This window comes from Plectropomus leopardus, chromosome 6 (assembly GCF_026936395.1).
Source record: "Plectropomus leopardus strain MGB_pleo_1.0 chromosome 6, ASM2693639v1, whole genome shotgun sequence".
Lineage (NCBI taxonomy): Eukaryota > Metazoa > Chordata > Actinopteri > Perciformes > Serranidae > Plectropomus > Plectropomus leopardus.
In genome coordinates, this window is record NC_142181.1 from 3,042,316 (window position 1) to 3,065,418 (window position 23,103).

The 23,103-nt window shown below is 40.3% G+C and overlaps 1 long non-coding RNA gene across 2 annotated transcripts in view; it reads left to right on the plus strand.

The window, feature by feature from the left end:
- Window positions 1–7,064: 7,064 nt before the first annotated feature.
- The window catches only part of LOC121943221 (uncharacterized), a 137,498-nt gene continuing 121,459 nt past the window's right edge, over window positions 7,065–23,103 (plus strand). The window contains exons 1-2 of one of the 2 annotated variants that reach the window (XR_015776751.1): window positions 7,065–7,207; window positions 16,507–16,638. This is a non-coding gene — a long non-coding RNA (uncharacterized LOC121943221). Of the gene's footprint in view, window positions 7,208–16,110; window positions 16,639–23,103 lie in introns of those variants that run through there. The other variant, XR_015776750.1, reaches the window with a different exon arrangement.

Genomic DNA, 23,103 nt, shown 5'->3' on the forward strand with positions numbered 1-23,103 from the left:
TGACGAGAGGTGAGGGTAGGAACGAAGATCGACCAGTAAATCGAGAGCTTTGCCTTTTGGCTCAGCTCCCTCTTCACCACGACAGACCAGTGTAGAGTCCGCATTCCTGCAGACGCTGCACCAATCCACCTGTCGATCTCCCGCTCCATCCTTCCCTCACTTGTGAACAAGACCCCGAGGTACTTAAACTCCTCCACTTGGGGCAGGACTTCGCCCCCGATCCGGAGGGGGCACGCCACCCTTTTCTGGCTGAGAACCATGCCCTCGGATTTGGAGGTGCTGATTCTCATCCTGGCCGCTTCACACTCGGCTGCGAACCGATCCAGTGAGAGCTGGAGGTCACGGCCCGATGAAGCCAACAGGACCACATCATCTGCAAAGAGCAGAGACCCAATCCTGAGGTCACCAAACCGGACCCCCTCAACACCCTGGCTGTGCCTAGAAATTCTGTACATAAAAGTTATGAACAGAATCGGTGACAAAGGGCAGCCCTGGTGGAGTCCAACCCTCACCGGAAACGAGTTTGACTTACTGCCGGCAATGCAGACGATGCTCTGGCACCGGTCATACAGGAAACGGACAGCCTGTATCAGGGGGTCCAAAACCCCATATTCCCGGAAATCCCCCACAGGACCCCCCGAGGGATACAGTCGAATGCTTCTCCAAGTTCACAAAGCACATGTGGACTGGTTGGGCAAACTCCCATGCACCCTCAAGGACCCTGCCAAAGGTCCAGAGCTGGTCCACAGTTTTACGACCGGGTGGAAATTGCATTGCTCCTCCTGAATCCGGGGTTCCACTATCTGGCAGACCCTCCTCTCTAGTACCCCCGAATAGACCTTACCAGGGAGGCTAAGGAGTGTGATCCCCTGTAGTTGAAACACACCCTCCGGTCCCCCTTCTTAAAAAGTGGGACCACCGCCCCAGTCTGCCAGTCCAAGGGCACTGCCCCCAATGTCCACACAATGTTGCAGAGTCGTGTCAACCACGACAGCCCCACAACATCCAGGGCCTTGAGGAACTCTGGGCGGACCTCGTCCGCCCCTGGGGCCCTGCCACTGAGGAGCTTTTTAACCACCTCGGCAACCTCAGCCCCAGAGATAGAGGAGCCCACCCCCGAGTCCCCAGGCCCTGCTTCCTCACCGGAAGGCGTGTCGGTAGTATTGAGGAGGTCTTCGAAGTATTCCTTCCACCGGAAGGCGTGTCGGTAGTATTGAGGAGGTCTTCGAAGTATTCCTTCCACCAATCCACAACGTCCCGAGTTGAGGTCAGCAGCGCCCCGTCCCCACCATACACAGTGTTGACAGAGAACTGTTTCTCCCTCCTGAGACGCCGGATGGTGGTCCAGAACCTCTTGGAAGCCATCCGGGAGTTGTTCTTTATGGCCTCACCAAACTCCTCCCACGCCCGGGTTTTTGCCTCGGTGACCACCACAGCCGCATTCCGCTTGGCCTGTCAGTACCTGTCTGCTGGAGTCCCACAGGCCAAGAAGGCCTGATATGACTCCTTCTTCAGCTTGACAGCACCCCTTACCGCCAGTATCCACCGGCGGGTTCGGGTGTTGCTGTACCGACAGGCACCGACCACCTTACGGTCACAGCACCGTTCGGCCGCCTCAGCAATGGAGGCACAGAACATGGCCCACATGGACTCAATGTACCCCGCCTCCCCCGGGTCATGGTTGAAGCTCTCCCGGAGGTGGGAGTTGAAGCTCCTTCTGATGGGAGACTCTGCCAGGGGGCGTCCTCCCCCACCATCAGAGCCAGCTCACCACCAGGTGGTGATCGGTTGACAGCTCCGCCCCTCTCTTCACCCGAGTGTCCAAGACATACGGCTGCAAGTCCAAAGATACGACTACAAAGTCGATCATTGAATTGCGGCCTAGGGTGTCCTGATGCCAAGTGCGCATATGGCCACCCTTATGCTTGAACATGGTGTTTGTTATGGACAATCTGTGGCGAGCACAGAAGTCCAATAACAAATAACAATACGGTGCCCCCATACCGTACGAGGTACCCATATCCCGAGAACGCCATTTCATCATGGTCTTGGTCTGGCCCCTCCCCTGAGACCCAGGCAACACAGCTCCCAGGGTCACAGGGGCACACAAACCCCTCAACCATGGTAAGGTGGCGATTCACGGTTAAATAAAATACAATAAATAAATCCCAAGTCATAACATATTGCTACTCTACAGTGAACCACTATGTCTACATTTTACGCTCCAGGTATCCTTCTGTGTCTGCATCTCATGGGCCCCCCTTGGCCTTGGGGCGGGGTCATCTGTACCCTCTAATCCCACCCTGTTGGCGGGTCTGAGCTGCTGTCCTGAGAGGGGGAGTTACACGTTTAGGGGGAGTTTTAGATGTCTTTGATGGCTTTGTTTCCTTTTGAAGAAGCAGTTTAGTTTCTTTGAGCTCTTCTTTCAGCTTGCGGATCTCCACCCTCTGCTCATTGACGGTTTCAATGATCGAACTTGCACTGCAGTCAAGTTTAATCATTTCCTTCTGAAAATGCACATCCTGATGTCTCAACGCTCTGAAGTCCCTCTCGTGGATCCTTTTATAATCACTGAGCTCTTTCTCGTAACGAGCGATTTTGAGCCGAAGTGCCGATTCAGTATCTTCATCTATCTGCACGTTGATATCGTTATCTAAGTAGCGTCTTTTGAGCTTTATGATACTGCTTTTTAGTTTTTTGTAGTCAGAGAGATGAGGCATGCAGGCTTGCAGATCCTCTTTCATGCGCAGCAGATTGATGCCCTGTTTCCTGGTCTCATCCCTTTGCCTAGCCATCGCTGGTGCTGTGCCCCTCTTTTCATACTCTAGTGTATTCTTCTTTTCAGTCAGGATGCGATTTTCTCGGAGGGCCTCATTCAGATTATCCTTTGTTTCATTGAACTTTAACTGCGTCATTTTGTGTGTGAGCTGTAGATCCTTGTAGTTGTCCTCCAATAGCTTTAATCTAACATCGAGAACAGCATTAATGTCCCTTACGTTTGACGACTCTTCTACCATGTCCCTCAGGTCCTTCCTTAAATCTGCTATCTCCACATTTTTACCCCTAATTAGTCTGTCTTTACTCTCCACAGTCTCCTCTAATGAAGATATCTGCTCAGTGAGACCCTTCCTCTCCCAAGCTGTTACTTCCTGCTTCAGTTTCCAGATCTCATACGACATGTCCTTGGACTTCAACCAGTGTGCATGACTTAGAGCCTCCTTTCTTTTTTGTACCTCAGCAATGGCTATTTCTTTTTCCCTTAGCTCTTGCTGTAATTTGCGCACTTCCCCATTAATCTGCTTCACCTCAGTGAGCTGTTGCTCCCTAAGTTCTTTCACATTGGCAGCGTGTTTTGCTTCCAGATCTTTAAGTAGCTGCTGTGTTTCTTGTTTTTGCTTCTCCCGCTCCTCCGCCAGCTTCCTGTCACAGATGGCTTGCAGTCTCAAGCAATCAGACTCAAGCTTCTGTGTCAGTTTTGTTACACCTTTTTCATGTCTATCCTGACTGTCACTTATCTTCTTTCGGAATCGTTCATCGGTTTTTGATTGTTTTTTATAACAGTCTTCCAATTGTTTCTCTAACTTGGCGTTGTCTTGTGCTTGTTTCTTATTTTTATCCTCACTAGTCTTTAGTTTGTTTCTCACCTCAACCTCCTTTTGGCTAGCAGTTTTCAGGTCTGCCTTGAGAGTCTTGTTTTCACTTTGCAGAGTCTCTATTTTACTGAGTTGGGTTTTAAAGACCTTCTGCCATTGCTCTCTTTCTAGTTCATATTTCTCAGTGAGCCGGCTCATCTTCCGCTTCAGGTACTCTGCTGTATCCTGTCTTTTTGGACGTGGTTGTGCCATTATGATGGGTCTATGTTAAAATTTGCACAAATTTAACAGATAATTCACTTAATTAGACAACCTAAAAATGCTATGTTGCTGCAATGGAAAACTATATCAAGATGGTTAAGTGTGATATGTGACTTGACAGTGAACATGACACACATCAAAGCCCTTAGAACTTCATTACATCATCACATTCCATGCATCTGTATGCTGTGGTGTGACATCATCGCATTCCATGCATCTGTATGCTGTGGTGTGACATCATCACATTCCATGCATCTGTGTGTGTGTGTGTGTGTGTGTGCGTGTGTGTGTGTGCATGTGTGTGAATGTGTGTGCATGTGTGTTTACTTAAATCCACTCATGTACTTCCATTGGCTGAAGATTTTCTTCTAGCACAGCATTAAAGTCACTGACAGGACGAAAATATTGCACTTTGCAGGACTCTACATTTGTTTAACAGCTGTATCCATTGTAGGTTGTTAGTCGCAAACACCTGGTTGGCCCTTACATTGTGATATATTATAAAGCAGAATAAGTATTTTGACTTTGTCACCACCTGAACGGGCTACAACATTAAACTACTGCTTTCATATTGATAAATTTTTTTATAATGCATATTTTTACTTTGAAATTTTGAGTGCTGGACTGGAAGTTCAGAGACCCAAAGTATTTACGATAAAATAAATTTGACATTATCAAATAATCACATCAGTAAACCTAGACAATATACATACAACAAAACAAAACAACAAGAAAGCAACAAATGTGGGGAAAAAGAAAAAAACAAAACAAAAACAAAATTGCTTAAAAAATACAACAATTATGTAAAAATGTTTTTTAAATATATAGTAATATTCCTTCTATTTCAAAAGGGCCTTCACGACCATTGTGGTCAATACTCGGACCCTAATAATTTATGACAATAAAATGTCTTTGGACATTTTTCCCTAGTTTTTCTTAAAATTATTTTCTAAACCTACTGACTTCTTGCGATTTGCAGGAAATGTCTTTTAATAATCAAACCAATTTGCTCAGGTTTCAAGGTTTAATCCTTTGAAACCTGGAGTAATATCATTTTTACAAGTTTATGTCGAGTTTGTTCGCTCGGCTCTGATGACTGTATGACCTGAAATATTTTTGAAATCTTCTCAATCATCGTGTGTCAGTCTTCTGAAGGCGCATGATTGAAGCATGCAGCCACAGCAGAATGACACCGTCAGAAACAAGAAAATAAAAATAAAGAACAACATAAATTTGATTTTTTTCCCCCTTGTTTATTTGATTTTGACTTTTAAGCAGATTACAAGAAAATATATATAAAGATTTGGTTTAAATAAATAAACAAAATTCTCACTCGTTTTTTTTGTTTTTCAGTTTTCCAGTTGGATGGTCCAATGAACGGATGATGGACCTAGAAGGGTGATAAGACACCACCATAAACAAACGGGACCTTGGTTCCCTGTAAAAATCCAAAGCAATTATTGGAGAGCAGTGAATCTTTGCAATCTAATAGTGCTCTCTGTGTTCTTTTCGAGCTTTTAAACTAATTCGTGATTGATCGCTAATTATCGGTGACGGAGTCCCTGGAGACAGCCGAACCCCTCCTTCCTTTTCACAGCGTGAAAGCGGCTATAACTTTCAAACAGTCGACTCTGCGCCTTGTTCTGGCAGCTCAATAGTCTTCAAGACGTTTGAATAATCATCTTGGCCTTTTTGCCAATAAAGAAGGTGGAGCCTCCCAACAATAAAGCACTGGAAACCCAATTGTGGACGTTGTGATGGTGTGAGGCGCAGGTAAATAGTGTCATGATCAGAAGTTCTTTGATTGTATCGTAATTTCCAGAAATATGTCCAGACCGATCGACTGTTGAACTTCAATCCTCAGCATGTACTTGTTGAGGCGTCGGATTGATAACCTCCGGTAATGACAGGAGGGTCTCTTAATAGCGCACCGATTGATGTTGGCTGTTTGGATGTGTATCACTCCTTGGCCCCGCCAACAAAAGCATCAACATGGAGCATCATCGATGGCAATGTATTTATTTTTTTCAAGGTCGGATCAATTGAGGGGCAGGTTTTGTCTTGGAAATCTATCCCCTCAGTTTGCACTGTGCTGCAGGATCCAGACTATAAAAGTGGAGCTGGTGTGCTGATGCTGCTCAGAGCTGCTGTGTTGCTCCAACAAGAGGAACTTCTGCTCGACCACACGGACCTGGTCCCAGCTGAGCAGGTAGGTCATGACCGCTCTGACTAATTAGTTCACTTAACCCCCTGCGGTATGCATTATTATGACGCATTATGATGCCAATTGGTAAAAAACAAATCATTGTAATATATGTTTTTTGTCAAAAAATAGACAAGACAATAGACAGATAAACATAATTTGAAGAAATTTTCAAAAAATATTTTTTGGGGATAGACTTTCTTACTTGAGCAGATTGGTGAGGACTGCTCCAACTAATAATTTCACTTAACCCTCTGTGGAGCACATTATCATGCCAGTTGGTAAGAATATATATATATATATATATATATATATATATATATATATATATATATATATATATATATATATATATATATATATATATATATATATGTTTATGGCTGTTTTCAGTTTGTTTATATTATTATTATTTTATTTTTTATATATAATATTTTTTAAATACATTTTTATATTTAATCTTGGTCACACTTCATGGACAGCAGTTAACATTAATACCTTAATACACTTTACATGTGATCAAAAATTGATATTTAATAGGTGAATTAATAAAAAAGTGTCTTTCCAAGGACCAGACATTAACTTCTGCTGGCCACGTTTAAGTTGGCAACTAGTGTTTTACAATAACGTGTTTATCCATGTAAGTATACTCCCCTGGCGTGCTTTATAGTTAAACATTTGCTTGCTTGCTACAGCTAATAAATGTGCAATTACTAAAAGTAAATGATCGCTGATAGGAACAAAATAACGAAATATATAGTTTTTAACCATCAATTGTTGTTTCCATGCTTTCCACCGTTTCCGTTTCCCTGAAACGTCACGCAAACGTCACAACTCGGCAACTCCAAATGTCCCAATGTCTCCTAATTACGACTTTGGAGGGCGGTCCGTGTGCTCGTAACTGCTTAATACGGTAAAAACGACGTTTCCGAGGAGCACGTGATAACAACCACAGACAGAGCACGCGTCATTTGGAAGTAATGACGTAATGGGATTAACGACGTGAACATGCCTGGGCGCGTTCTCGGGATGCTAACTTGTGTTAGCAGCATTAGCTGTTCAGTTTCAACAATGTTTGGATAAAAACGTGCGTGCAGGCTGGGATTAAACCGCGCCGTTGTGTCGGGAGATGCAGTCACTTAAACCAGCGGTGAGTAAGAGAAAACAGACGATAAAATATATATGTAAAGTGTTAAGCTAAACTCCGTTAGCCGTTAAGCTAGGCTAATTTATGCAGGTAAAGGTGCTTTTGGCCTCATACTGCCTGACTAGCGAAGAGCAAGTGTTTTGTCTGCGCACCTTGACGATGATTATTGAGCCGAATTTGATTCATTTGGTAAATTTTCTTGTTGATAATCATTGTTATGTGGCTGTTGTTCAATAGTCCTGAAGATTTAGCCAAAAGGAGAAGATATCTGACAGGATATAACAATGCATCTGATCAATAACACATACCGAAATCAGTATATCCACTTTTTTTTAATGATCATTAAGTCTCTTCTGTAGTGGAATTACCTGCATATTATACAAAGGCCTACTTTTAGCAGTAGCTATCTATGTATTTATCTATCTATGTATCTATCTATCTATATAAACTGACATGTACAAAACATCTACTTAAAATATTATTCTTATTGTCACAAAAAATTATTATATATAAATGTGTGTGTGTGTGTGTAAGCTAGGCAATAAGATATGGCTCCAAACAATAGCAAGAAAATAGTAAGAATAAGATACAATTAAATAATGGGAATAAATATTATGCATATTTTTCTGTAATAATTTTGAATATAGTTTCCTTGAACTTTTTCCTTTTTAATTTCCCCCCCTTTTTAAAATGTACTAATTTAGGCTACCAATTTCCTGCAATTTTTTTTTTTTTTTTTTTAAAGAAATCAAACCACATTTCTCAGGTTTCAGAGGTTCAGTGCTTGTGAATAGGGCCTGAATGCAGCACAAAAACATTGATGTCAATCCAGGTGTTAAAGGGTTAAAGCCAATATCAGCTGATTTAGGTTAAAGAAAAATCGTTTCCTCCAGAAAGATTTTTCTGACGGAAAGCTCTAAAGTTATCCCATGTGCTGTTTGATGTGAGTCAGTGGAGTAAATGTTACTGCACTTAACCAGTTACAATTATTTATGTGATGTTTTAATCTTTAATGACTAAAAGCAAAAACCCCCGAATCAAAATGATGTCATGGCAGACTTAATAATATTGGCATATGTGGTATATTGTTATCCAAAGACTTCATATAATATTGTATCGTGATGAAACTGGCAAAAGAGGATGCTGATTTGGTCAGTGTCTAAAATGATTCAGTGATGCGTGTTGCTGGAAAGCGCTATAGAAATAAATTATCTTGCCTGTGCTTTTCCTGCCATCACAACTCAAAAGCTAATCCAAATTACGACTTCATAATTGTGTACAATATTAACTATTTACTTTTGTCACAGAAAACCGTATTTGCAGTTAATGAACAAATAATCAATGTACTCAAGTGTTTTTTTTCACAAGGAAATTATGCAGTATTGATATGCAGCAATTAAATTTTACACAAACTAAAAGAAAGCTAAATGTTTCTCTAAGATTTTATTCTTTTTTTGTTGACTCTTTAAATTTTATTGTCAAGAGCTCCCATTCCAGCTGTTTGAATTACCCACATTTTTTAAAAATTGTTTGCTGTTCCCCACATTTCCTTTTTCCTTTGCTCTGTTGGATACTGGTTTACTTTATTTGCAAAATAAAAAGTAAATTAAATCCTTAATTTTCCCACTTTTCCACCGTTAAACACTATAAAACCTGCTTAGAATTACAATGTAGTATGGAAACAGCCTCCTGTGAAAAAAATATGCAGGAGGATTTCAGAAACCTTTCACAAAGGTTTTTGGAAGTGATTCTCTCGACAGACTGACTGCAATATGAGTTTAGTCCAAAGGGTGGTACTAGAGCTCCATGTGTGGGTTTACTTTATATGTACAGGCTGTTAAACAGCCACTGCAAAGAACAAGAGGGAAATCTTCAGCCCTATGTCTCTCTGTCTTGTACTTTATAGCACTCAAAGTCTGCAGTTTTAGCCCAAACACGCTTTATATCCAAAAGTTTGACATGTAACATGAAGAGAGCACTGATCTCTGTGTTATGTGCCACTATAGTGTGCAGTCGAGGTGAAAAACAGAACATGTTCAGACATTTGTTTATAATGATGTTTGGAGCATTTTGCCAATATGATAGCCTATAACCACGTCCATCAATGCCTGGCAACAAGAGATCAATACTTTCACAAAATCAATAAATTGTTTTATCAATGGGTGAAAGTGTTTCAGGGGGAGTATTAAAATTTCACGTCTGCTCACAATTAGTCAAACTTGGACACTGAAATTGATCTTTTTCCACCCTTTACTCGCCCAGCCTGCTGAGGAGATGCCGTATAAAGAGTGAAATTATGTTGTTCTTATCATTGTCCCAAGATAATGGAGTTAATTTAAGAAACAGTCCACTAAATCTATTGATTATTAGTTGGACAGCCAGGTTGGTGTTGCTTTCACTACGTTAGTCTTTTTGTGTGCCATCATTGCAAAACCCGGGGACACATATTGTTTCGGGAACTACCATAGAAGCAGTTTTGAGTATTTTGCAATGTGTTTAGGTTTCTTTTTGCGCGTTTGTTTGTGGACACATTTTCACCACAATATCATCATGATAGTGCAAATTGTCGTCATGAAACTTTACAGATGTGTTGTTGAGAACAAAATGAAGGCCGAGTATGAAGATGGGTATAGTCGGAGCAAGGACATGGAAGTAGACGTCAATGAAGTAGGGAAGGGGCCATCGGTCCCCCCATATTACGCCCTTGACCCACATTAACTGTGAGCGTCTGGTGCGATCCTGCTGCAAGATTGTCTCTAGTAGTTCAAATATGCAGCAAGTGCTGCTCATGATTGGAATTGTTGGATTATTGTAAATTTAAGGGTATGGTCGAGACCTGCTCCATATGAAAAGAAAAAAAAAATGTCCTGAGTAGAGCTACAAGAAATAGCCAGTCAATCGATTAGTTAACAGCTATTAAATTAATTACCATCTAGTAGGACTATCAATTTACTGCTTGAAACCTGAGCAAACTGGCTTAATCTCAAATCAAAAAACATAAAAGTTAGTACACAAGAAAAGAAAAATGGGTAAAAACAAAATAAGCCAACCAACCAACCAAACAAGGAAATGGCTTGAAAAAGTGCAAAAATGTAAAAGTAATTAACACAAAGTACATAACCATAAATACATCATTATTTTCTAAGAATTATTTTCGGGACATCTCTTGCCAAGTTGCTCATTGCCTTTTAAGTTTTCAGTCATGAGTTTCAAATGTTTAAACGCTTGTGAAAGGCGTTCAAACGTAACACAAGAAACTGATGTCAATCCAGGTTTCAAAGGGTTAATCATTTTAAGTAGTAAAAGTAGAAATTATTTCCTTGAAGCTTCTTAACTGTGAATATTTTCTGATTTCTTTTCTATTCTATGACAGTAATATAAATATATTTGTGTTGTGGCCAAAACAAAATATCTGAGGACGTCATCTTAGGCTTTTGGAAACACAATTTTCCTAATTTTCTGACATGTTATAGATCAAACAACTAATCAATCAGGAGAATAATTGACAGATTCAGATTCATTGACAGATAATTGTTAGTTGCAGCCATAGTCCTGAGATCACATTTGTTATGATTTCTCACTGTACAAATTTAAGTGAGTTGGTATGTGGTGATGTTTTTTTTAATGATATCCTACTTTATCAAAAGTGATCCTAAGGGCTTAAAGACAGGCACATTTTAAACCATTAGAGCGCAAATACACAGCACGTTACAACTTGAAGAGCCTCTTGGGAAACATGCAAGACATAAAACCCACAACATTTCTTGTATTTTAAGTGATATTTATTGCTTTATGTGTTCATAATTATTAGAAATGAGATCACAGTGAGCTAATTCTCAACATTGTGTTTGGAATTAATTTCTTATTATGCACTCTTGTGATAGGATCAATATAAGGTAGCGCCATACTTGAACACAGGCACCACACTGCTTAGCAAGTTCAACATGTCTGTTTGTTCTTTAGCTTCTTGTTATTGGTTTATTGACTGAGAGAACGAGAAAACAAACAACTGTCTTGCCACCATTATTGCTTTCCTACCCCCCTCCTTTGTGCAGTTAGGATTGGCTATATATCCCACACATCTGTGTTTGCACAGAGCAGGTTGATGGACACTGTTCCTTGGCGGCCCTGCCCTCCTCAGATGGCGTATGTGGTCGGCTGGTGGTCGTCAGGGAGGGTTAAGGTTGATGAACAGTTCGCCGTGTTTGTCTGACCCACTTCATTTCATCCCAGACAGGCTGTGGGGGCTGCAAGGTTGCGGCCGAGGGGGCAGCCGAGCCGGAGTCAATAACAGGGCTTTGTTCGGCGCTGGGGCTTTCTTCAGGATAGGCCCGAGCCAGACAATAGCTGGGGTCACAGGTCCTCGGAGACCCAGGGTGAAAGGGCTAATGAGTCAGTATTGAGCTAAGAGGAGCAGGCCAGTGTGGTCTGCAGCCGCAGGCTCAGATGCCTCTGACACGGCTGAGGCTAATTTGTCTCTTTTGTTCCTGACAGACTGCAGAGCCGGTTCGTTACAGTCTTATCAACGAGCATTTGGCTCATAACACCCCAAGTGTTGACTTCTCGGTGGCTATTCTTTGCAGTTACAAAGAGTTAACTAAAGAGTTGTTTAGTCATCCCAGAGCTGGAAGGCTTTTCATGGCTTTGTGGAAGCAGGAGCTTGACGTCATCCAAAGTCTGACAGTGTCCAGTTTCAAAAAGGACCTTTGCAAAACCCTATAGATATTAGTCAGTTACAAAATAGATGCAGACACTGGCAGCAGCAGGATGTTCCCCAAATTTACCTGCATTTGTGGTAAAAAAGAGCCTGAAGGCAAAGTTTCTCTTAGGGTTGGGCAAAATATTGATATTATATCAATATTGTGATATGAGAGTAGATATCGCCTTAGATTTTGGATATAGCAATAATGTAGTTGTTGTCCTCTGTTTTGGTTCAAAGGCTGCCCAGCCCATTTTTCTCCCCAAAGATTTGGATTTACCATGTTACCATGTGGGTTACTGGTCCGCATGGATCCACTGAGTATAAGATAATATTGACACCGAACCCTGGACTCTTGTCAAAACAGTCAGATTATTCCCGATCGGGGTAGATTATTTATTGTTTGGCCTTTGCCTGACTTGTGTCCTGGAACTGGTCTTGGGTGCTGTGACCCATGAAGAACTTGTGCATAACTGTGAATCGGAGAAGTTAGCACGTTTATTTTCTGTTAAACTTATTAAAATAAGCTAAGGTATCTATTTTGACCCCTACAATACAATCAGACTTTTCTCAATTGGATTAGATTAGATTTCATTTGGACCAAGCCTGACAGGGGTCCTGGGTCAAGTCTTGGGTACTCTTACCCATGAGGATCTTGTGCGCGACTATATTTTGGAGAACTTAATGCGGCTATTTTCTTTCAAACTTGTTAAAATAAACAAATGTATCCACTTTGACCCCCTACGTTACAATCAGACTCTTTTCAATTAGAATAGACTGAATATAGTTAGAACTGAGTCTGACTTAGGTCCTGGATCAAGTCTTGCGTACTCTTACCCCTGAAGAACTTGTGCAGGATTGTCAGTCAGAGAAGTTAGCGCGACTATTTTCTGTCAGTTATTAAAATAAGCTAATGTATCCATTTGTTTTGACCCCAACAATACAATCAGACCCTTCTTAGTTGGATTAGGCTGAATATAGTTAAGATCTAGCCTGACTTGGGTTCTGGATCGAGTCTTGGGTACTATGACCCATGAAAAACTTGTGCATGATTGTCGTTTGTAGAAGTTGTTCGGCTGTTTTCTTAAATACTTGTTAAAACGTAAAGCTAACGTATCAATTTTGACCCCGACTGGCGAAAGGAAGTTGAATCAAAGTGCTTGTTTGAAAGACAGGGCCACACAACATGTTGAGATTTGGGAAGTCGTGGCGTCAGCTCCTTTGCTAGCTTCTGCAACCCCAGATGTACCATAGATCCACACGGATATTGACATGTAACTTTGCAAAAGTCTAAAGGCCTGAGTGCACTTCAAAGAAAGTGCTTGTGTGATTGTCTGGAAACGATGCTGGAATTTCTTTCAAGTTCTGTCTTTTCATTCTCAACACAACTGCCTCCGTCACTTCTGGTGTGCACAACCTCGTGTAACGCCACGAACGCCTTTGAAGACAAGACTGTCCGAAAGCGTGTTCCCTTATCCCCTGTGAAGGATTCATCTCTTGGAGACTACAAAGACAGACAAAAGACACAGAGTTCTAGAGAGAGATCAGAGGAGGGGGAGGAGGTTATGACGGCAGACTTACTTCCTCGAGAGCAGTTTGGAACACTTTTGCCTTTAGATGTGATTCGGCAACATGTTGTACTACTTTGTCTCAAGCATGTTGAACCCTTAAATCCGGTGTAGTAAACTCTCCCGCATTTCCAGTGGTGGATGAAGTACCTTAAAGCCTGAGTAAAAGTGCAGATATCTTACCAAAAAAAGACTTTGGTAGAATTTAAAGTCACCTATTAGGATATTACTCGGGTAAAAGTCTTAAAGTATCTGATGTTTAAAGTGCGTAAGTAACAAAAGTAATTGATTAGATTAAAGATTTTGTTACTTCTACGTAACATATAGCTACTTAACCGAAACCTTTGAAACCTGTTTTTCTCGTGCTGCATTCAGATGCCTTTCTCAGGTGTTTTACCTTTGCAAATAGGTTGAATTCTCTTCAGAAACTTGAACTTGGTGAAAAAGTGACGAGAAAATGTTAAAAATTGGAGTGAGTGAGAAAAAGAGAGAAAAAAAGAACATTAGAAAATTGTGTGAAATGTTCAGAAATTATATATTGATGATTATTAAGATTATGTATTCAAAAATATGAGATTATATATCATTTTTAATTTTAGGGAGTTTCCTTGTTTTTTTACTTTCCTTTTCTGGTTAAATTTTAGGTAATTTTCTTGTAAATTTTTACTTATTTCTTGCTAATTTTCTGGGTAATGTCTTGTTAAGCTGCTAATATCCTTCCTCCAATGTTTTTGGAAGAAATCAAGCCAATTTGCTTTGGTTTCTAAGGGTTAAATGTGGACCCTATACTATAAGGAAAATTAGGTAATTTTTTTGTTTTGTTTTACAACTTAGAGGATTTAAAGAACAAAATCCCATTTTTCCATTCCTTCATTTCTCCATCCATCCATCCCCTCATCCTTATCGATGTGTTAGTAAGTAACTGAAATGCTTAGTGGAAATGTAATAGAGTAGGTACACATTTTATTTTAAGTGATGGTTGACAGAAATTTAAAACTCAAGTAAAGTAGATAAACTCTTAAAAATACTGCAGTACTGTACCAACTATTATTACTTTGTTCCAGGGATGATAACAATGAACTGAGGATCGATTAATGGGTCACAAAGACTTTAATTTGTTGATAGGCTTTGCAAAGCTGTCAAAGTATGGGCAATATGCTGCTGTTAACTCTTTGAAATAAGCAAAGTTTTTATGTTTATTTTTTTCTCTTTTTTGACCCGTAATCAATTATGGAAAATGCTTAGGATTTAAAACCCTTCCTTGTTACATTACAACACTGACTATTTCCTCCATGTTTACACTCCCAGAGCTAAATCTGACAGTCTTTCTGTGCGTGAGGCGCGACTGTGACTCCTTCAGGCCTGACCGGCCCCTCTCTTCCTTTGTTTGGCTTTGCGGCTTTTTAATTTTGATCCCCCCCCCCCCACCTCCCCATCACTCCATCAACCGGCTTCGACCCGGACACATGCGGCTCTGGCTTATCCAGCCGTGGCATTGACCTCTCATCTTCATACTGACCCGCTGTTTCCCATGACCTCTGACCTCTCGGGGTGAAGCCTGCAGCCGCCGTCTGGACCTCCTCCTCCACCTGGCCCCTATCTTCACCCTTCAGATGGTCCAGATGGATTACTCTCTGCTCAGGACGGGATTACATTGTTGACTCAACAAAGAGAATTCCCAAATTTCTCCAGGTCTGAGCAGCAGCCCTGACGACAGAATTATTTTTCATGTTTGCATTTTTTCCATTGAGCTCCAACTTGGCAGGCTTTGTGTTATTCCAGAGCATTTCTTTGAATTCAAATAGTAACTTCAGATGGTGTTTTTGTTTTTTTTTTCTTCAGAGTAGCACAATGCAGATGCCGGGGGAACTTTTCTCTGCCCGTCTCTCTTTCTTTCTCTCTCTGTCTGTCTGTCGCTCCGTGAACTCGCTGTCCTCATTCCATAGCCTGGTTTTCATACATAGTGTCCTGATAGTTTTTGCTGGGGAGAATCTGGGTCAGCGTGGGGAGCCTGAGATAGCTCAGGCAACAAGGCTGACTCGCTAAAAGAAAATACGTCACTCTCGGGCGTACAAAGACGGGAGAAATCAATGCGGCTCTGCCGCTTCAAAAACAGCAAATTCCACATTCCTGACATATCTGTCGGAAGAGTTTGAGCAACATCACTATGCATATCGGTGGGATCAGGAGCAACGTAGAGCCAAGCTTAGTTTAAAGAGGATGCTGTAAACTGCAGGTCCAGATGATATTTTTATCTCATGCAGAAAAGAAGCAGGAAATTGTTCACATAAACACATTTTATTTTGAAAACTGACTATCTGATTGCATTTGGAGTGACATGTTTTGGATTAGGTGTTACATCACTGAAGTCTAGACAAACATCTGACGGGCAGCAGCAAGCCTATTGTTTTGAGTAAGTTAATATTGAAATTATAGTCCTCAGCATACAATTTTCTTCACATTTTAAAAAAAGGTGTCAATTTTTACTCTGCTTTTCTGTCTCTTTTGTTCAGTGGATTGTTTTTTTTTTTTTCGTGCAAAGTGGTGCTTGCTCCGTGGACTTTGGTCCGAGCAGCATTCCTGATCCACGCTGAACCGAGAGTGAAGGGAGGGGAAGAGAGAAAGCTGCGAGGGAGGAGAGGAGGTAGACGGGGGGGGAGGCAAGAACAAGAGAGGAAGTGAGTGTTCATTACAAAGTGTGCCTCTCGGTTATGGGCATGCCCAGTAGAGTTCGCCTTGCAGCCTGAAATCCAGCCTCTAAATTTGAACAGGAGGGAGACGAGGTGACTGAGCACACTTTTGTTGCTGCTCTCTCTCTCTCCGGCTCTCTCTCTCTCTCTCGCAGTGTTATTTTCCCCTCCTCTCCCAGTAGTGGAGAGAGATTTTTTTTTTTTTTTTTGCTTTGGAAGAGCAAGAGGAGATTCACATTTTACCAAGTGCAAAATACAAGAGGGGAAGTAAAGACACTAAGAAGAAGAAGAGGAGAAAAAGAGTGACAGAATTCACCCGTCTTCTCTCCCTCATTCCCTCCTCAGCCAACGACTTTCACTTCAGAAATAGCGGAGGGACCAACTTCAAAAGGCAGTCAGGAAGGAGCTGGAGTGTGAAATCTGAGAAGAGAAGCAAGATGAGAGGCTGACCGGCGCTGTGTTTGCTATGCTGTCCAGGTCAGTGCCCAGGAAAACACCGCACAACTCCTCTTTTTCTCTCTTTCTCTTCCTTTACCTGCTTTTTACAAACTGTTTATTGTGTTAACAGCGCTTTCACATCTGCTCGCATACTCTGCGTTTAGAAAAATAGTGGGTGTAGTGGCGAGGGATTGTGTAACAGGACTGACTGACAGACTGAATGACAGAGCGTGCAGCCGTCTCCTCTCAGCGCTATCCGACCGCTGTCACCCCCACAGCCGAGCGAAAAGTGCTCAAACTCCAGCTGCTCCCCTTCAGATGTGGGAGCTGTTTTAGCTGATTGTCTCTGATGTTCACATGCGTACACGTGTTTGAGGGGAGGACAAACTCGCCGACTGCGGCCACGTGGTTACGATAAGGGAGAAATCACGGAGACGCACTGTAGGCTGGGTGCTCCCTCTCACTCACGTAGAGAGGGGGGGGTATTGCGGCGAAGGGGTACAAAGACATTAAATTTCAAGTTTTTGGGGCGAGACTTTTAAATGCATTTGTGGCAGAACTTCTTTTTGTGTGTGCACGCGATCACAAACAGGCTGCAGATTGAATGAGGCGCTCTGCTTAGTGAAATGACAGCTGGGAGAGCGGCTGTAATGGCTCAGAAATGTATGTTTTTAATTTAAGGATTATTTGATTCAATTAATTCTCTGGAAACCCACAGTCTTTTATTTTATTTTATGAATGAAGTAGTTAATAATATCTAATTATTAAATTTATTCCCTTCGTTTTGATGACACTTTTGCTTTATCGTAGCCCCAGAATTCAGTTATTTTACCATATTTAATCAGAGTGGATTTAAAATAATTCAATAACATGAAGTCAGAGTGGTTTTTCAGCCCCTGATTTGGCATCAAAGGCGGAGAGGTTTTTATTGATGACTGTTTATTTAATAGGAGAGCTCTCTGACAGCTCACCTGTCTGGGGCTGTCCTGCGTCTGAGGCACCCCCGAGGGCCTGTCCCATTAGCTATCCCAGCATGCCTTGCCACTGACAAGGAAGTGTCAGCAGTGGCCTCCCAAGAGACTGTTGTTGACAGGTTTATTATTCGTTGCTGTGGAAGTGGGGCTCACTTCACAAACTATGACACTAGGAGAGAGAAGAGTGGCTTTTATATATTTATCATTATTATTTTTTGTTGTTTATATTACATTCATTACGGTAATACAGCTTTTTATGTGACGATTTAATTTGTTGCAGACTGTTTCACTGCAGCAATCTTGGCAAACACTGATCTAATGTATACTGTCAGTATAGTGATTATTTCACAGATAATTAATGAATTGTTTTGGCCTATTATAATTTCCCAGAGTCAAAAAGTCAAAACCTTTATCATCATCAAATAAGACCAAAATAAAATCCTCACATTTTAAATGCTGAAACTAATGACAAAAATATGATTCATTGATAACAATAATCTAACTTACATTCATGAACATTATATGACTTGACTGTTAAATGTCTACCAAATATATACAGTACTAAATATAGATTTATATATACAATCCCATTGGGGTCCCACAGAAGTAAACATTTAATAAAAAAATAAGACAAATTTAAAATCCAAGGCGAAAAAGGAACAAGAAAACAGGAAAATTTGAAAAAAACTGAACAATCAACCAACAAAAAAATAAAAGCAAAGGTTAATAATAGTGAAAATTATGCTGGCAAAGTATCCTCACTATATCTAAATAGTCAGTAAAATATTTGATACAGCTCAGAAATTGAATTTGCGCAGATAGAATGATTAATATTTGGAATTCCTGGTCAGTAATAAGCAGCACTTTCGTATGTTTACAGAAATCGTGGCTGTTGCCGTCATCTCTGACATACCAGACGTACTGAAGCTGCCCTTCTGCTCTCATACTTGTGATGAGTGTTTCCTGAAAATCCGTTTCGTACGCACTTGGGCTCACGAAATCATCCGTACATGTAAACATTTTAAGGATGGATTAGACTTAATTTCCACTTTGATTAAAGACCCTCGACTCTCAGTCTCCCCAAAGAGAGAGACTTGTAATGTGAGATTATAGAAGTCCTTTTCATGGTTTATTGTTCATTGTAAGAACATTTAAGATATTTTAGTACAATTTTTCTTCATTTCTAAGGGTTTCAGGACTTTAATATATTTATATACACATTTTTGGCAAATTGTAGCACGTTTCTTTGGGACGAAGCTACAGGAAATGTTCTTTGTCAGAACAAGTTAAGAGTTTTATTCATCTCACAGATGTTCAACTCTGAAGGAGTATTTTTGGCGTCTTTTAAGTCTGGGCTGGGCACTTGTATTTGCACGAGACGACAAATAACAAAACATAGTACTAGAGTGGAAATCTTTTAACTCTTGTATACTTGCTCAAACTTCTTCAAAAATGTTTAATAGGAAATGTATCACAATATGATTCAAGCATGAAAGTTCATTTTTTACTTTAGATACAAGAAAAAAAAACCAACGAAAATCTAACTCGAGGTGCACTTTTTGCCAAATTGCTGAAAAAAGATTTTTTTGGGTTAAATTTCAATTTGGTTTAGAAATGAAGTTCTTTTAACTTTTTAAAGAATCTTTCTTTTCATGTAGTTTCTTCGAACTAAAGCAAACATATTAGCAACAACTAATCTACAAATTTCTTTTTCTCAATTTTTGTCCAGTTTGCTTTTTTCACAAAAAATAATAATAATTTTCTCGCCACGGTTAAAACCAGATGCACGGTGTCCTCTGTGGCTCTTCAGGAGCTTTTTAAATCTACAGCTTTGACAGAAAATCTGCGTTATAAACGGGGAGCATGAAGTCTGAAAGCTGTGGGCTCAAGATTTAATATAAAATGCTGTTAAGTTGCATTATGGGAAATGTAGGATCCAGAGCTTTTAAAGCTTTCCTCATGTGAGGGAATAAAAGTCAGAATAATACCTCAGCTTTAATAAATTGTCTGAGTGCCTCTTTTAGACTTAGGCTATGGTGCCATAATATATTAATATAATATAAAGAATATAATGTGTTTCTTTTCTTGGTTTGTAGCAGAGGACAGATAGAAAGTAAAAGGTAGTAAACATTAACAATAAGAGAGCGATAAACCACAGTCCGCACCGGTGCATCGACGTTGCAGAAAATGAATATTGAAAGTATTTCAAATATTCCAATTTAATATTGGAAATATTAAATAGAAATCTCTTTAATGACCATACTGAGAAAACAGCAATGAAAAACAAGTAATCATCATTATTATTATTATTATTATTATTATTTGCATTTTTCAATTTCTGTGGGGCAATAAAAAAAAATTAATGTTGTCTTTGTTTGTTTGTTTTTAAAGACTGTTAGTGAGACAGACTTTTTTTTAAATACAGCTACCAAACAGTTTAAATGGCCTTTCATGTTAATGGTAAAACAGGAAGAAGTAAATCAAAATCTCAAACCATGTGCTGTTATAATGCTTGAAATATCTTAGTATAACAACATATATCAGTTTATGACAGTGGAATTAGTAGTATTACCAGTACTAGTGTTATTTCCACGTGTGTATTGTAGATATTTATGTTACAGTATTTTAAAAACATCTCAGAAATGTTGAAAAATCACACTGATAGAATTTTTTTCATCAAATAAAAATGGAATAACATTATTTATATATTAATACCCATACTGAATATTAATCCCTTTTTATGCCATTAAAATTGTAAATTTTTTATTTTAGCATCACTACCTTTACCCTTACTTTAAGCGTCATTTAGGGGATCTTTTTTTAGCATGACTAACTGACTAACTGAATGGTAAAGATAGCTCAAATCAGCACATTATTCATCAAGATGTAGTGACTCAAAATATCTTCAACCAAACAGCTGAGCACGATGTTTCCCCTTTGAAACCTGAAGCAACATCACTTCCCTTATGCTGCTTTCAGATGCCTTTCAAAAGTATTTAAACCTTTGAACTCTGAGCATTGGTGCGATTTCTTTCAAAGGCATGAAGCAACTTGGTTAGAAATGTTCCACAAAATACAAGAAATTAGTAGGTTTGGAAAATTATATAAAAAAAAAAGCTAAGGAAAAATGTCTAGGGAAAAAAATGAAAAAAATCATAATGACATAATTAAAATTGCATTTAAATTATTTTCAAAGCACCTTTTCCAGGTCTTGTTTTTTCTTGCTTTCTTTCTTTATTTTTTTTTACATTTTTAAATATTTCTATTTTAATTGTTTTAAAACTAATTTTCAGGTAATTTATTTGTAACTTATTACTAATTTCCTGCAAATTTTTAGGTCATTTTTTTAGGTCATTCCTTATTTATTTGCTCCTTGCGTTCTCCCAATGTTTTTGAAATAAATCAAGCCAATTTGCTTTGTTTCAAAGGGTTAAAGGGATATTTTTGACAACACTAACAGGATATGTTAGCTGTAGTCTGCGTCCACGAGTATGAGGTCTTCGTGTTTTTTGGAGGCATTATTCAGGACATTTTTTTCTCATTCTGACCTTTATACTTAGAATAAATACACGAGAAAGTAACGAATCACTGAGTTGTCAGATGCTTCAGTCTGGCCATTTCTTAGCAGCAGTATACTTTCTCCATATGGAGCATTTGTAGGTGCTTACTGTATAACTTCAAATAAAAGCCTAGCCCCAATTAGTCGCCTGGTGTGGCTTCACATTTTGACGAATAAAGGCCTGTCTCAATCAGAGGCCGGCTAACATGTTAGTCAGCTCTCTATGGACATACGACACACGACGTTAGCTTGACGAGATTCTCCACAAATCAGTTAATCAGTTGATTTTACTGAAACCATGAGCACCAAAGACGAAGGTATTACCAGCATAGTAAACAAGAGAGACACAAAAAAGAGATTAGTAGATGTAGAGGACTGTTTTGTAAAGACAGAGGAAAAATGTCCAGTGAACTATATTCATATTTATATATGTAGAATTATTTTACAGAATTACTATGAATTTTAACTTTTATTTCAGATTGTTTCTCATTATTATTATTAATATTATTATTATTATTTTTTCTTTTATTAGGTTTGTTTTGTTTGTTTGTTTTTGGCAAAATTTCAGGGATTTTTTTGTACTTTTCAGTTTTCTTGCAAACTTCTGGGTCATTTCTTCTTTTGTAGCTCATGAGCTTCTTCCCATGTTTTTGACAAAAGAAAGCAAAAACAAATTGCTTTGGTTTCAGAGGGGTTAAAAAAATAATTTGATTTCACAGTTTTGTGTGAAAGGAATTAAAAGGCTGTCCCGTATAGACGCTAATCCCAAATATACGTCTGTGGAGCTCAGTGACTGAAGCAGATAATATCCTGGTCTGTTAATTGAAGTTTTACGGTATAACAGAACCATCAGGAGTTCATTTGTCAGGTTGACTCCCTTCTTCCTGGGAGACTGGGTTCCCATGCGTTCCTCGCTGGGTCCCTCCCCTGATGGCCCATCTGAGGCTCCATGATCCATCACACAGCAGGCGGCCATGTTTCCTGAAAGGGCCGTGAACTTGTTACCTCCCTCAGCCCGCCTGCCTGAATGTCAAGCCCATTTTTCTTTCCCCGTGTCCCCTTTTCTGTGGTCTTCCCCTTCCCAGGATTCCCAGTTTATTGAAATAATTGGTCGGCATTCAGCGCGACCAGGTTGCCAGTGCGGCTTTTGAATTGAGATATCAAGTCTGGTGCCACCATTTCCCTCTGACCTCCCTTTCACAGCTCCTTCCTCCGCCTCCCTCCGAGGTCGTGATGGGTCACCATCGTGACTGCGGCCTCTCAGTACAATGCCACGACATCCACGGTACATTATCTACAGTGGGTCAGCTGGCCCGGAGCTCCGTCTGTAGACTATTCTTCCCCGCTCCGTTGTCTCGGGGATCTCTGGATCCAGCCTGTTCGACATGGCACACATTCAAAATGGCAACCTCAAGGGGGGTTTTATTCCTCCAGCAGAATTCAATCACTTTTCTCTCTCCTCTTTCTGCCTCTCTGCTGAGTTATTCAGAGTTTAATGAGGGAGGGAAGATAAAGGGAAGCTTATGGTTTGCCGGATGATGGAGAGGCTGCCTTTTTGTTTCTGTTGGAGGAGCCACACAGCGAGCGTTCATGTGAAATGAGTTTTTTTTTTTACCAGAGGGGAAGGTGATTGAGATGTCTGAGAAAGAGCCAGGGAGTCTGGAGGAGCAGGGGTCATTAAAGTGTCAAAGGAGCCGCAGCTCTTCAAATAGTCCCCTTCATTTTCAAGTTGTGGTGTTTTTTGGCAACGTATGGAGGCGTAATCTGCCGCGAGGTTGTGTGATTATTAACATCAATGCGCTGATTTCAAAATCAAATAGTGATGTGCCTCGACACCTCCAGCGCCGTGCATCATTTTTAATGACTGCGCAGGATTATCCTCTTACATAAGAGAGTGTGGGCGCTTCGGAGACGGCTCCTGACAGTGTGGGAGGGCATCAGACCGGACCGGTGGGGGGAAGCGCCGTGCTG